We start from the raw sequence: 16919 nt of genomic DNA on the forward strand, positions 1-16919 counted from the left end.
ATGATGCTGACAGCATGGGTTCAATTCTTCATGGTGAGGTTGCCATGAAGGACTCAACTTCTCCCTTCACCTGCATGGTGACCCTGAAGATTAAACAAAAAACACCAGTTCTCCCTCTCTAAACAGAGAACGGCCCTATGGTCTGGTAAGACTATGACAACTTTATTTCATTTTGCCAAAGAAATATGGCTGCATCAGAGGAGCAGGAAGGCTATGATTTTCAAGCCTTTTCTACTTCATAACATATGAAGCAGTGCAAATTACATTCAAATGTCAGTCATTTTTATTGGCTGTTCCGTCCTGTTTCACTATCTCTCCTCCATACAGTCGCCACTAGAAACCTCAAAGTTTAAAAATTTTCAATTTAGTGGGGAAAAAAGCAGAAAACTCTTTGGCTTTGTGGCAGGTCCCCTCCCACCTTCATACTCAAGGGCTACTTGACTTGAGCCAGCCTCCAGTATTTTGGAGCATCTAGGTACCTCAAAGTCATGTTGCAGTTGTAACACTGTAGTCTGCATTCTGTTCTCCTATCTGATGCACTTCATATGGTATGATCTGCCGGTACAGCACACAAAACAACACTTACCACTATATCTCGGTATTCGTGACAACAATAAGTCAAATCAAATCTTCAAATGAAGCAGTAGGTCAGGAATGCCATTTTCCATGTTATTAGAACATATTCCAGCTTGTACCCAATGCAGACATAAGTTCAGGATCACCCTTTCTCCAGAGAAAATTTAGAAAGCCCAATGCAACGTAATAGAGACAGAAAAGCCTCTTTCTCCCCATACTTGCAGCTAGGGAATGGACATTTCCCTGGTAACAAGACAGGAAAATTGACCTCATGATCTGCTGACATGCTGCAAATTTATGTTTTTAATACCCAGCTCTACCACTCTGCCTCTACTGCTACTCTTAGTTCCAAAGTATGTTGTCAGACTATCCAGCATCAGATCATGTATCCAGAAACTTGCTAAGTCGAACACTAAGAAAACCAAAGTCACCTTTGGTTTCTGGGGTTTCTGGCAAAAGCTCTGTACATATATTTTGAACTGTACCACCCTCCTCTGCTGAACACTCATCTTGATACAACTGATGGACAACCAAATGACTGTTCAACCTGGAGTTAAAAGTCACAGCCCAAATCCTATCCATCACTAGGTCAGGGCTTTGATCTCTGCAACAAGATGTTACCTTTAGACTTTGAAACAGCCACTATCCTTATTCGTGCTTTGTTCCAGTCAAGCCTCCTTTTCCCAAATATCCTCTTTTCCATCGATAACATCTTCCTAAAAGGTTTGATTTTAGCAAAATACCCGTCCAAGTGTCAGTCTTCACCTCTGGGTAGACGGGCTTCCTACCAGTGCTCAAGAGACTATTACACTTATACTGAGTGGCATGTATGGCATACCAATTGATGCGTGAATTCACTCCCCAGTTACACTCCTGTCTTCGGCATCACCACAAAAGCAGCATTAGATCTGGATGATTGTTATCACCGGAGAGGAGCCCAAATAAATCAGAATCGTAGACTGTAATATCCTTACCTCAAAGGGAGGATACACATAAGTAAAAGCAATTCTTGAGCATGAAAACTACCCAGGAAAATGTGGCAGGGAAGGAAAAGTTTGAAAAACCAACATACGAATAATTCTATGATAAATTTCAAGAGATTTCATGATTAATCAGCCTTTTAGAATTTGCAGGGAGGTTTTTATTAAGCCTGAATCCATTGATTCTGATTGAATTAGGTCAAAAATCTGGAACTTGTTCTTATACCACCGAAGCTGTTATATCAGACCCTGTGTGATTAATCAGACTGACTACAATATGGATAATACAACAAGTACATGTTGACTTCCCCCTATAAATTTAATTCTCCTCAAACTAAACTAACTAATGAGAGTTTAATATTATAGCCATTGTTAGCTTTAAAAAGCAGCTAATCTCTTTCACAAAAACTGTTGATTCCTCAAAATAGAAACTCACTAGCTATCAAGCTATGAATTCTAGTGAAAGGATACGATACTTAAACAGTCAGGTATAAATCTCTATAAATGAAAATTTGGCAACCAGCCTGTAAATCCCCTTTTTTTTATTTATTTAACAGCAAGTCTTTTAAAGTTAGGGTTAGTCACACTAAGTATGATTTTGTTTTGCCCATAGAAGCTATTTTAATGGAGACATCACTTGCATTGCTACATTTCCTTCAAAACCAGTCCATTTTGTTTTGCTGTTCTACGGTTTATTTTACGGGGATGGGAATGTGGCTACTGAACATGTTGATTACTTGGTGCAGTTACCAATAATAGGAGTTTAAAGCCAAGATATTAAGGGGAATGGACAAAGAATCTAACGCACCGTAACAGGCCTTTCGGCCCACCAAACCTGCACCAACATATGACATCTTTCTAAACTAAAAATCCTTGCCTCTCTGCAGTCCAGGCCTCCGCTGCATCTGCTCCCAGGATGAGGCATTCCACTCCCGCACATTTCAGATGTCCTCATTTTTCAAGGACCACAACATCCCCCTTGCAGTGGTCGAGAACGCCCTCGAACGTGTCTCTCCCATTTCCCGCATCTCATCCCTCACACCCCATCCCCGCAATAAACACCAAAAGAGAACCCCCCCCCACAACGTCTGGATCCAACGCATCATCCTCCAACACTTCCGCCATCTGCAATCCGACCCCATCACCCAAGCTATTTTTCCATCCCCACCCCTGTCTGCCTTCCAGAGAGACCACTCTCTCCGCAACTCCCTTGTCCGCTCCACACTCCCCTCCAACCCCACCACACTTAGCACTTTCCCCTGCAACCGCAGGAAATGCTACACTTGCCCCTACACCTCCTCCCTCACCCCCATCCCAGGCCCCAAGAAGACTTTCCACATCAAGCAGATGTTCACCTGCACATCTGCCAATGTGATATACTGTATCTGCTGTTCCTCTTGTGGCCTCCTCTACATTGGGGAAACCAAGTGGAGGCTTGGAGACCGCTTTGCAGAACACCTCTGCTCGGTTTGCAATAAAAACTGCACCTCCCAGTTGCAAACCATTTCAACTCCCCCTCCCATTCCTCAGACGACATGTCCATCCTGGGCCTCCTGCAGTGCCACAACAATGCCACCCAAAGGTTGCAGGAACAGGAACTGGAACTCATACTCTGCTTGGGAACCTTGGTATTAACGTGGATTTCACAAGCTTCAAAATCTCCCCTCCCCCAAAATCTCCCGTGCATCCCAAACCAGCCCAGCTCATCCCGCCTCCCTAACCTGTTCTTCCACTCACCTATCCCCTCCTCCCACCTCAAGCCGCACCTCCAATTTCCTTCCTACTAACCTCACCGCCCCCTCCCCCGACCCATCCGTCCTCCCCGGACTGACCTATCCCCTCCCTACCTCCCCACCTACACTCGCCTCTACCAGCTCCATCCCAGTCTCTTTGACCTGTCTATCTCCTGTCCACCTATCTTCTACTTTATCCATCTTCGATCTGCCTCCCCCTCTCTCCCTATTTATTTCAGAACCCTCTCCCCCTCCCCCTTTTCTGATGAAGGGTCTAGGCCCGATACGTCATCTTTTGTGCTCCTAATGTGCTGCTTGGCCTGCTGTGTTCATCCAGGTCCACACTTTATTATGCCTCTATTCACTGCCTATTCATATATCTGTCAAGATGCTTCTTCAAAATTGCTCTTGTACCTGCCTCCACCACCACCTCTGGCAGCTCATTTCAGGCACTTACAATCCTCTTTTTAATAAAAACTTGAACCCCGTGTCCCCTTTAAATTTACCCCTTTTACCTTAAAGGTATGTCCACTAGTAATTAATATATTTACTCTCTCAAAGCTCCAACTGTCTATTCTATTCATGCCTATTTTGTAAACTTCTATCAGGTCACCGCTCACCCTTTGATATTCATCTGAAAACAAACCAAGCTTGTCCAATCTCTCCTCGCAGCTAATACCCTCCAAACCAGGCAACATCCTGATAAACTATTCCCGTACCTTCTCCAAAGCTTCCACATCCTTCGTGTAGCACAGAATCCAGAATTGTACATTACATTCCCAAAGCGGCCTAACAAATGTTCAATGTAGTTGCAAGATGACATGCAATTTTATACTCTGTGCCCTGACCAATGAAGGCAAGTATGCCATATTCCTTCTTGACCATCTTATCCATTTGTCTTATCACTTTCAGGGGAACTGTGGACCTATATGCCCAGATCCCACTCTGCATGCTGGTGCTACTAAACATTCTGCCATTTACTCTGTAATTTGCTCTAGTATTAGATCTTCCAAAAGGCATCACATCATTTATCATCTAGATTAAACTCATCTGTCATTTCTGTGCCCAGGTCTCCAGCCTATCTATATCTTACTGTATCCTCTGATAATCCTCTTCATGAGTTGCAGCTACCCCAATATTTGTGCCATCCACAGACTTAGCAACAAGACCATGTGCATTCTCCTCCAGATCATTTATATATCTGACAAACAACAACAGTCCTAGCACTGGTCCCTGTGGAATGCGACAGGTCACAGATTTCCAGTCAGAAAAACACCCTTCCACCACTGCTCTGTCTTCTATGACTAAGCCAGTTATGTCTCCATCTTACTAGCTCATCGCAGATCTCATGTGACTTTACTTTTTTTTTTAAAATCAGCCTGCCATGAGCGACCTTGTCAAGGGCCTTGCTATAGTCCATACAGACATCTACTGTCCTGCCCACAATCACGTTTATCACTTCCTCAAAAAACTCAACCAAGTTTGTGAGACACGACCTTCCCCAAAGCACACCAGTGCTCCATCCATCTCTTCCTCTGACCAGCTTCTGTCCTAAGTGTGACAGAGCCTGTGGTCTGGACTCACCCTGAGAGTAGAAGAGAGTCATCCTCATCCGCAAGGGACCACCAATGATGCAGCCTATTTGAAAAAACGAACTTCTTGCCAACGTGAGTAAATCCTATCCCCAAGAATCTAGTTCAATAACTTCCTTACCACGAAGTAAGGCTAAATGACTTCAATTTCCTGGATTATCCCTGTTGCCCTTCTTAAATACCAAGATCAAAGTTGGCTATTCTCCAGTATTCTGGGACCTCACTTGTGACTAAAGAGAATACAACTTTTTCTTACAGGGCCCCAAAAATTTCCACACCTGCCTCCCTCAGCATTCTAGGCTAGATCCCATCCGGTCCTGGGGACTTGTCTACCTTAATGCTTTTTAAAACACCCAACACCATCTCCTTATTAAGATTGACATATCCCAGAATATCACTATAGCCTGGGCTCACCATTTCCTTCTCCTGTGTGAAAACCAACACAAAGTACTCATTAAGAACCTCACCAGCTTCCTCTAGCTCCATGCATAAATTCCGTCCTTTGCCCTTGAGTGGACCTACCCTTTCCCTAGCTACCTTCCTGCTCCTTATGTATGTCTAAGCACTTTGGGATTTTCCCTAATTCTGTTTGCCAATGACATTTCATGGTTCCTTTTAACCCTCCTAACTCCTTATTTGAGTTCTTTCTTACTATCTTTTTATTGTTCAAAGGATTTGTCTGTCTTCAGTTTCTTAAACCTTAGGTATGCCTTCCTGTTCTTTTCGCCCAAGCTCTCAATTTCTCTTGTCATCCAAGGTTCCTGAGTCTTGCCAAAGGCTAAAAAAGGCAGGATGAAAGAAGTTATATCTGGTAGTTACACTCAGGGCATACAGAAGAAATTTTAAAACTTAGAGTCAGCCTTCAAAAATGAAATTAAGGGACATCTTGATATACGGAGTGATAGAGTTTTGGAACTCTTTTCTGCAAATTAGAATTGTTTAAAGATTATTGTGAAATTGGAAGGAAAGTTGATAGACTTTTGTGGACCAAAGCCATTCTGAAATTATAGGACATTTCACTGAATGATGGAACTGTTTTCAGGGGCTTGATTATTGTCTCAGGCCTTTCCTGATTTCTACAACCCGTACCTCTCCTTTTACTCACTTTATTTTCGGGCTGAATTTTACTGAAAAGTTGTGTCAATTTCAGTCATGGCTGCGGGTGGGTGCGAAGCAGAGGCATGTGTAGAGGTGGGTTCAAGCACAGTGACAGGTGGGGGAGGGTTAACTCAAGGTATCAGGGGTGGGGGCAGTAAAGTGGAATAGCATCAGAGAGGATGGTAATCAAGAAAGGGAGGGTTATTGGCAGTCACTACCACTGTGACCTCCAGAAGGGGCATGTAGAGGACAAAGATGGGCAGTATTAAGTTGTAATGTCAGTGTTCAGGACCCAGAAAGGACAGTTGGAGGTGATGTCGTATGTGATAGAATTGTTTGGTTGGCAGTGTTGGTAGACAGGTAGAAATGGGCTGACGGGATAGTTTCAGGTAAAAAAGGAATCGGAGGCTCAGGTGCGTCTGGATGCTGAGCATTTGTTCTCAGCTTAATTCTCTACCATCACTTGCCATTGTCTCAATGCAAAATTCAACGGAAAATGGTTAGGACAATGGTCAGTGAGTTAGGTTTTATGGGCGAAAGCAAAGGATCCCAGTAAACAGCAGGAGTGGATATTGAATGCATGAAGCAGGCAATTGCAAATTCCAACTACATTTCATTTGCAATAATTTCCTTTACCATTTGCAATGCATGCAGAGTGAACGTACTTCGGGTTCAAATGCTGGTGAAGAGCGATTTTTTTGCACCATGCCACTGGTGATGTAAAGTCAGCAGCAATAACTTAAAAAGCCAAAACTGTCCTCTCACTTGTGAAATGCGCAAGGTTGTTCTGGAACAAGGGAAACACCACTTCATTACATCTCATGAAAATATCAAAATGGACTCCTCTAAATGCGGTGAAAAGGTGAATGATTTGATGTGGGTTTAGGGTGGGGAGATTGTCAGAGCACAGCGAGCATTCCCCTGTTAATCAATAGCCAGTGTGGCACCTTTACCAGGTTGGTGCTCAAGCTGCTGCCAGGGTCATAACGGAGCAGACAATAGACCCCGTAGGGGCTGTCAGGGTAGGGGTGACAGATTGGCTGTGATACAGTGTCCTCCATTGTGGCGTTGTGCACAACTGGAGCAGGCAATGAAGTGGTGTGATAGATGCCGAGGGGCTGAGGGAAAGGGAGCAGTCATGTGAGGAGGAGACTAGGACCTTGATACAGAGAAAGCTCTCATCATCCACAACAGAGTTCTGTGCGTTGGGCATCACAAACCAGAAAGTACCTGATTGCCACCCAGTTCCAGTTGGTGAGGGCCGACTACAGCAGACAATCATAGACTGAGAAGTAACCGTCAGTCATTTACATTGTGGGGACTGTCTGCAGTTTCTAATCATTTTGTTTGTGGTTGCTTTTGGTGGCTGTAAATAAAAGCTAGTGTTCCGGAATTATCCAATTGCAGTCCTGTATGAAATGGCTCCCTTGTGGACAATAACAAGAGGCCACTGCCCAGTGGGCATTGGGCACGGAGTGGCAGTGGCTTAGAGAGTGTGTTTAGACAGGATGGAGCTAAGGAATGGGGAAACTGTGTTATCAGGTAAATAAAGTGTGACTAGGGTGAGACAATGAGGTTTTGAGGAAGTGTCAGCCATGCCAGCTACGTGTCATTATCAGCTTGGCCGTGTGTCGGCTGAGACATCATATTGCTGGTGAAAAGTGATGCCAATGCTTGTTCAGATGCACGGCGCCTTTTAAAGGAGCAGCCCCAAGGCATGCTTGTCTTTCCGCAGATCTCCAGTGAGAACCAAGTTGTAGTGGGAACGGCACATAGTAAGATGGGCTGCAATTGGATGAGGGGGATGCCATAAGGGCAGGTGGTTAGTGAATGAGGTCAGTTGGTAAAACGCAGCAAGAGATTCCACTCAGCCTCACAGTGCAACACATATTTCACTTACATTAGCAAAGCCTTCTACACAGCTGCAACACTCGCCACATGGAAGTGATATGAAGCTATGTGATCTTGCACAAATATCAGTAACAGCTTTGATATTTGTGGATTAAAATATCTGATCCCAGCAAATCCTTGGAAGCAGCCAGTTCACAAAAAAAAACTATCGCAGCTGTCCCCCCTTGGTGGTCCTGGGAGAGGGTGATCACCCCTTCCTTCAACTTCAGGCCCACTGAAGCAGCTGGCATGTTTCTGTGGCAGCGTCTGGGACATCCTCAGTCTGTGCTGAACTCCAACTCTCTCATCCATCGGAAATAGACAATAGACTCTAGGCCTCCTGTATATCCTGAGAGTCCTGAGGGGACATTCAGCTGCAACTTCTTCAAGTAGATCAATATCTAGAGGCTGTTGCAGATCCCTGCCTCCCAGGCACATAGACTCCTGCTCCATTTGCCTGTGTCTTCATAACATCATGGCCACAGTAACAATAAGTCTCCGGTACACATTGCTGACAGTTGTAACATCACTGTTTGGGGAATATCTGAAACTAAATAAGTTCTTAGTCATGTGAGCTCCCAGTATTTGCATCACAGAGAGATGATGGATTTGCATAGTCTTCAATTTGGTCAGATATCTCCATGGACCACCATAAGGGCTATGAATATTGTGTCATTAATGTGTAGAATGCTGGTGCATTGACACCACATGGAGTCAGATAGCAACATGCCTATCGCTTGACTGATCATTACCAATAACCACACCTACTTTGTTCCTATGCTAAATGGCAAGGCAAGAGAAAACAGAAATACTGTGAGCCTTTAAGTTCTGATTGAAGTATTAGACTGTCAAAAAGCAAGGCAAGATGGAGGTTCTTCGAGCAATCAAGTAAATGCAGAGTCATCAAGGGCAAAGAGAGCAAGTGAAAATCCCTGAAGTACACTCAGTCATCGAGATGGATGCCAGTCCCAATATGCAGAATTACAATGCAAAGTGCCAGGGCACTCCAAAGTGCAGCACAGAAGTGGAGAACTGTTTCCTGAATCAGAAATGTGCCATGACAATGTTGTGTCTGTGTGTGGGGTGATGATGCAGGCAATCGCTGCTTCAGGACCATATCCTGGGGACAACTGTTCCAGATGCAGGCCCAGAGAAGCGAGCTGGAGTTATCAGGTACTTCATTTGACTTCATGTCAGGGATTATCACTATCTTGTTTCACTCCAGTATTTGACAGAATAGGAAATTGCATATCAATAAGGGAAGATTAGGTATGGATGAAATCTAAAGCATGCAAATAGTCTCCTCGCTGCAAGATTTTCAGCTCGGCATTCAAACCTTCAGTGGAAAATTGGACTTTTCTTTGATGTCAAGAATCTTAATTTTTCTGATCTTGCTTTTTTTTTCCAACTGACTCACCATTACCCAAGGTCATTTCAAGTCTGAGAAAATTCAACCTTTCATCTCCTGGAGTAGTGGGCTGGCAGGGCTCAGGTTTTCCAAGTCCTGAGGCAGTGTCAGAGAAAGAGTGCAGGCCCTGAGAGGAGCTGTTTAGAAGCCCTGTTTGGGTTCACTGGGACACCAACTGTATTTTCTTTTCTTCTCCATAAATCTCCAAGATCCATGCATGACAGTGACTTCTGAAGCTGGGAGTAAATAATGGGAACAGTAACTGTATGCCAATCATTGTGCACGGAACCTATGAATAGGTGTGCAGCTGTGCAGATTGGAGGCAATGTTCCACACTAGTCCATCATTCTACACCCATCTTATGCTTCCCTAACACTTGAAACTGAAGAGTCTGTTTCTGTACTGCATAGCTATGACACACACCCACCTCCGTAGCCCCTTAAAATTCCCATGCTCTCACATAACCCCCATGCCCTTCCTACTTCCCAAATCATTTCCATAACCCATGAATCCTCCATAGCTCTATCCATAATTTAAAAGGTCCTCAGGAAGCAATTAAAGCAACGTGAATATTTTCCAATTTCCCCCTCAGATTAAACTTGAAACTCAGTCACACATTCATAACAACGTAAATTTTTACAACCACGACAGCTTACAGACAATGATATCTGTTGACTGAGGAACCTATCACTGTGAAACAGCATAGAGGAGTTCTCAACACCAACTTGGCAGAGCTCATCCTCTCTGTAACCTGTTCCACCTCCTGGTTATGCTGTATCCTGAGGTACGACTATTACAGCCCCATACTGCTGGGCTTCTCTGGTTCTCCTCCATTAATTCAGCAATGTCTCATACCACAATACCTACAAAAATTCTCTAGAGGCGTAGCAGTGCCTAGGTGCTTCAGAATCATCTTATCTGCTCCTCAACCAGCTGATCATTGAAGTAATGTTGGTACAGGTCTCAGCTTGCTGCTGCATTTGTGATCTTTTGTAGGTGATTTTAATGCTCATTCAGACAGCAAGTGCAGTTACAGTAGCTTTGAATGCCCTGTAACAATTCTGTGATTCAATGTTGTGCATATTCTCTGAAGGGACACTTGCAGTCTACATTTGAACAAAATAAAGTTCGGCACAACATTGTGGGCCGAAGGGCCTGTACTGTTCTATGTTCTATGTTTAAAATGTGCGTCACAACATTTAGTTGGTTTACAGGATGAGTTCATTTATTAAAGGCACTCCAATTGACTACTATTCTCAAGATGGACACAAGTGCTAAATTGGAAACGAGTGGCAATGCAGTCCACATTCACAGGAGGGCATTCAATTTTAGTAATGCTACCACAAATGGAACTACTGATCCAAATTTCACAGCTTCAAAGTTCTAGCCATATTTTAAAATCGCTTGTATTTTTATTGTAAATTCTCCCAATTTAAGGGAGATGCAAAAAAAAATAAAACATATTAGACCTTTTAAAATAACTAAACATTCTGAAATTTTGCTTTGAACATCCAGAACGAAGCATTGCCTGGCATCTTGACCTATCCTTAGGGAACAAATATTCAAGTTCTTGATTCTTCCCTAATCTATCCAAATGGGTTGAAGTTAATCATTCAGTGTAAAATATAATTTCTTAATTTTATAAACCTCAACTGAATATTAAAGGTCTATGCTTTTGACTATTAAAAAAGCTTAACTGTCTCGCCCTCTTCTGGTAACTAAATGCATTTGAACTTGCTATCAACATAATAACACTTCCTCGAACTCGTTATATGAAGGAGCAAATATTGGGCATTTAAGACATAATAAAGATCATCTACAGAGATACTTCAATGCTTATCTTGCACTTATTAATTCTGACAAAACATCTTAATGCTTTTCTTTCTGCTTTTGTAATAACCCTGTGTCACTAATAATGGACCTTTTATGACAAAGATTGTCAAATCTAATTCCTTTATCTATCTCGCAGTCACACCACCTTTCAAGCTAGATATTTTCTAATCAATCTGGCCAGATATAGTTTGACAGACCACTGGAGCAGTTGAAGCTTGAACCCAGACCTTCTGACCCAGAGGCAAAGACACTATTGCTGTACTACCACTGTATACAGAGGCATACTTCCAGTCTGATTGATCTTTTGTATGCTGAACTGACAGAGGAAAGCCAACGGTGCTCCTTATTCAGAATTGTAAAGGTCTAGGCAGCCATTTTGATAGCAGCTATCAAGTCACAAATACATAAGGTCAGGGTGATGAGAAGATAGGAGTGCAGGGTGGCAGGTATGTGGGGATACCAGTTGGGTAATGTAGCAGGTAAGTGGAGTGCCAGCTTGTCAAGTTGTCAGCTGGGTACAGGGTAGGGTGCCTGGGTGCAGCATGCAAGGGGACCGAGCAAGTGATGCTGTATTTAGGGTAGATTGGCGTCAGAGAAATTGAGTCCAATGGGAGTGAAGTAAAGTGGGTGTCGCGTCCCAGGATTGGGGTAGACTCAGAGGCAGATAGGGTCTGGAGCAGGTTGATTCCAGAGCAGGAAAAGGGGAGCAGCTTCCAGGTGTGAAGAGGGTCCAAAGCTGGAAGAGGGGGAAAAGGGTTTGAGTCTGAAACAAGTGATGTTTGTGAAGGGGGATGTTGGCGCCTGCAGGGTGAAGCAAGATTAGGAGATTAGATCACGTGGGCTTCAGGTCAGGATCTATGGTGACAAATATGGTCTGAGGGAGGTGCAGTTGATAGTTTGAGAGGCAAGTATGAGGTCAGTTATATAGTCAAACTTCTGAGTAACTATAATTATTTAAAAGCCTTTTCTTTTCCTGAGTAAATATTTACTTAATTTCACCATAACATTCAAAATTCTGCAAAATTATGGAGAGTTCCAAGTGTCAAGGAATTCCCCAGCAGATCCTGTACAGATTTGTAAAACTGTATGAGAGCTAGCTATTGGAAAAAGGAAGAATTGCTTACGGCCTTTGCTGATTATGATCTGCCTGTACTGCTGCAAACAAAGCTTTTCACTGTACTTAGGTACACATGACAATAAATCAAATCAAATCAAACTGAATGAAGAACTAGAGTCTATAACTTTGACGTACAGGGTGAGTCTGAATGGTTATGAACTTTCAGAGATAGGGGGAAGGAGATTGGAGACAAAATTGGATGTTTTGTCCAGTTTCTATAGCAATATTTTGAGAATTTCAGAGCTGAATAAAAAGATACAAAAAATAAGTTCTCAGTGCTGGCAAAAAAGTGTTGCTAGATGTATTGTACCTAAATCTCACTGAGGAACAGAAAACTTGGACAAGAGATATTTTGAAAGCTTTGAGGATATACTATTTGTCAATTAACAGAGGGTTCAATGTGTGTAATCAACATCAGAACTCCAAGAGCTGTGAAAGACAATTTCCCTCTGTGACAGTGCTGACACATTTACCCAAATCCTGAGAGTCTAGAGAATTGAAAGATGATCTAATCAAAGATGAGACTGTCTTAAGAATAAGAGATCCCAACATGACAGCATATCTGCAGAGAGGAGAGAATGCTGTGAATGCGTGCAGAGCCTTGATGATTGTTAATTGTTAACGATCAGGTATAAATGGGAGAAGAAACATAAATTTTCATTATGTTGATAGGCATTACGGGAAATATATTTACAGAAGAGCCAACCAAAAGGGCAAGGCTAGAGGGCAGGATATAGTTATTTTCAAGGACATCATATAAAAGATAAGAAAGCATGACCAGCATGAAGAAAGCAATCTTCTAAATTATTTTTGCATCCAACATGGTATTTTCCTTACCTATTTATTTTGATTCCAAATCTCTTTCGACCTCCACTGTTTCTAACTTTCACTATTTAGGAGGCACCTGGCTCACTTTTCTTTGGACTGAAGTGACCCTGATTACTTGCATCAGCATTAATTTGCACAGTATGACACCTTCACTACCATCCTATTGGGTACTTTAGGATGGGATGGTTTGAATTTGAATTACATCCTAAATCACTACTCCCCCATGCTGAGACAACAATTTCTGGAAAAGGAAGGTAGCTGAATTAGGTTTGGATCTGGACGAATTGTAGGTGAGTGCTCGGCAATGTCTGCATCACTTGTGTCGACCTCACAAAGTCCACATTCACAGGCCAGATTTCCTCGGTTCCCCAAGCCCTCTGTTGTTGCTGTTCTCATTTATACTTCCCCTAAAACAACCTTTAATGTAATTACTTTATTTCATACTCACTGGTTTTACCTTGCACCATCATTTTTGTCAATTAACCACTCCTACCCTCCATCCCATTACAGACCTTTGTCCTATCCAGGCCACTATCACACTGCCCCCACAACTCACCTTTCTTTTAGCAAGTAACTTGCCGAAGAAGTGTTGTCAATCTTTTATAATTTCCAATCCCAGTGAAAACTCTTCCACCTGAAACATTAGCTATTCCTCTATCCACAGATAATGCTTTTGACCAGCTAAGTGCTTCCATAATTAATTTTTAAAGCATATTAATGTATGTCAAAAGACATAAGCCAGGTATGTCCCTGTTATCACATTGCAGGCAGATCTAATTTTCTTATTGAAGGCCATATATAACTATCTATCATCTACAAACCTACAGACTTGCTCCTGTACCTCAATATCTTCATCCAAATCACTGGCAAAGAAGAGGAGTAACCATACAATCATCTTTGCGATCCTAAGGACAACGCAAGGACTAATTTCACTTATTTGTAATGATACTAACTTTTGTCTAAAGGTATGATGGGACACCCCCAGGTGACTGCCTTTTCTTCACCAGATAATAGATATTCCAAACTGCTCCCTAAACTGTGAGATTAAAATTAAGAATTTGTTGAAACAAGAATCACAGCTTGAAATGTATGATCCATCATTTTAAATAGAATGCTGCTGCATTGTAGCTGAAAGACTGATAATCTCAGGAAAATGCAGTTACATTAATAATTGATAAAAGTTTGTAATCTCATTACTTGGGTTGCATTTCTTTGTGCACTTCCAGAGAGAACAAGTAGCATATTAATGAAACATGGTTTTTGTGGGCTGAAATATTAATAATGCAGCATTTCAATGTAAAATGTCACAAAACAAGAAAATATCCTCTCAATGTTCATGAATGCATTACTGTTGCTTTTCTTTGGGCAGTACTGTCCTATGCCATGATTTCCCTCTGAAACAATGAAGTTGTCATTATTCTTATGCATGCCAAACACTGATGCTGCCTTCAGTTAATGTTTCTTTTGAAAACTGAAATGTTGTAAATCAGGAACAAAAACAGGAGTTGCTGGAAAAGCTCAGCAGGTCTGGCAGCATCTGTGAAGGAAAAAAACAGTTAAGGTTTCAGGTCTGGTGACCCTTCCTCAGAAACATTAATTATGTTTTTTCCTTCACAGATACTGCCAGACCTGCTGGATGTTTCTTTTGAATTTGGTCCATGTCAGTCATAGACAATATCAGTGCTTCCCGCAGCCTGAAATCCTTCAACCTTAATTCATGCTGTACCTTCAATAAAGCAAACAACCAAAGGTACTCAAAATGGATACATATTGGGTAATATATGTCCAACAATAGAAAGACATAATAGCAGAGATGCCAGAGGTTTTGTCAAATGTTAATGTTTTGACTAGTTGCTTGGCTGTAAAGAAGAGACATTTTGTCTAAGTTTTTCACCTTGCACTCATTCAGACAACATTAGGAATACCAAATTCCAAACAAAGGCAAGAATTATCCTCTGGGGAAAAGGATACAGATTATTACAGTTGACAGGTTACTGCAGTTGGCCGAGGTATTTCTATAGAGGAAGCAATGGGGATCTGTAGGCTCCCTCACATCTCATGCAGCTTGAAGGAGGTATAAGGCTTGAATGCATTCTGTCTGCCTGCAGAGGACAGATCTTGTATATAAATTTCATGTACATTTCATGAAAGAAAATGAGTTAAGTTCATAACATGTTTTGGTAAATTAGTTCCTAATGTATTTATTAGTGATCTCCAGATTCTCTACAAAGTATTGTCAAATTGTATTTAGAATCAAATCAAAATTTTGTTTTCGGTTTTGCAAGCACAAGCCGGTTGAGCATGATCTCTGTATTATTATTCAATTTGATCAGCCAATCATTGAGACATATGGCCTACGTATCTGGCATTGCACCGGCCCTGAAATTAACAATGTTGTTCAATTATGTGGTAAACAGAACATCTTTCTAGACTGATAGCAATATGTTCATTATAGAGGGCTTAAAAAAAATGCAGTAAGGTTGGTGGAGGTGAGAAACTTAATGAAATGATCATCACAATATACCAAGCAAACTGATGTTTCTCCTGGTGGACTTCACACTAGGGTCTAAAAAGAATCAGCTCACGAAGCAGATGATGTGTTGGTCTTAATTTTCCAAAACAACCCAGCTTCAAGATAGGTTTTATTAGACAGATAAGTGACAAGTGTAATCCCTCTATTCAAGAGGGGAGGGAGGTAGAAAATTAGAAACTATAGACCAGTTAATTTGATATTGGTCATAGGGAAGATGTTAGAATCAAAAGATGATATTACAGGATTCTTGGGAGAACCCAAGATAATGAGGAAAAGTCAGTAAGATTTTGGAAGAGGGAAATCATTGTTAACCAATTTTATGGAATTCTTTGAATGGGTAATATGTACTGTGGATAAAGAGGAACATGTTGATGTACCGCACTAGGATTTCCTAAAGGCATTCGACAACATTCTGCATAAAAAGGCTACTGTGCAAAGTAGGAGGTCATGATGTAGGGACTAATACCAACACGGATAGAGAATGGTTTTCTATCAGCCAGCAAGAATGAATGCATCAATGGGTCTTTTCAAATTGGCCACATGAGACAATTGGGGTCTTACACGGGTTTGAGCACGTGCCTCATTTTTTCAACATATATCAATGAGTTAAATGAGGGGATCTAAAATCTAGTGACTAAATGGTAGATGACACAAAGATAGTTGAAAAATATGGTGCGCGGATAACAAAAATGACGTGGACTGCTATAGATAATTTAACTGAGTAAGAAGTTGTTCACTTTGGCAAGAAGAACAATGTCATTTCAATAGTGAACAACAGTAGCATTCAGAGTTGCAGAGAAATCTGGGTGCTGGAGTGTATGAGTCACAAAACCTTAATATGGAGGTACAGCGAGTGATTAAGCTAATGGAATGCTATCCTTTATTAAAAGAGGATTTCAACATAAAAGTAAAATTGTTCTCTTTCAGTTATACAGGCATTAGTGAGACCTCAACTTAAATATTGTGTGCAATTTTGTTCCTTATTTAAAGTAAACAGGTCAAGTGCATCTGGAGGTGGTTCAGAGGAGGTTTACTTGCTTTACACCTGGAATGAGTGGGTTGTCATGCGACAAGATACTTGGCAGGCTGAGCTTGCTTTTATTCAAAATTTAGAAGAGCAAAGGGTGATTACATTGAAGTTTAAGATCCTTATTGGTCTTACTCCGGTAAATGTTGAAACCATATTTATTGTTATGAGCGAATCCAAAACTGCGGGCATTGTTATAAAATTAGGGAGTCACAATTTTACAGAGACGAGGGTATTATTTTACCCCCGTCTCAAAGTGTGCAACTTTGAAACTCTGCCTTAGAATGTAGACGTGGAGTTATTT

This window comes from Stegostoma tigrinum, chromosome 17, assembly GCF_030684315.1.
Source record: "Stegostoma tigrinum isolate sSteTig4 chromosome 17, sSteTig4.hap1, whole genome shotgun sequence".
Taxonomy (NCBI): Eukaryota; Metazoa; Chordata; class Chondrichthyes; order Orectolobiformes; family Stegostomatidae; genus Stegostoma; species Stegostoma tigrinum.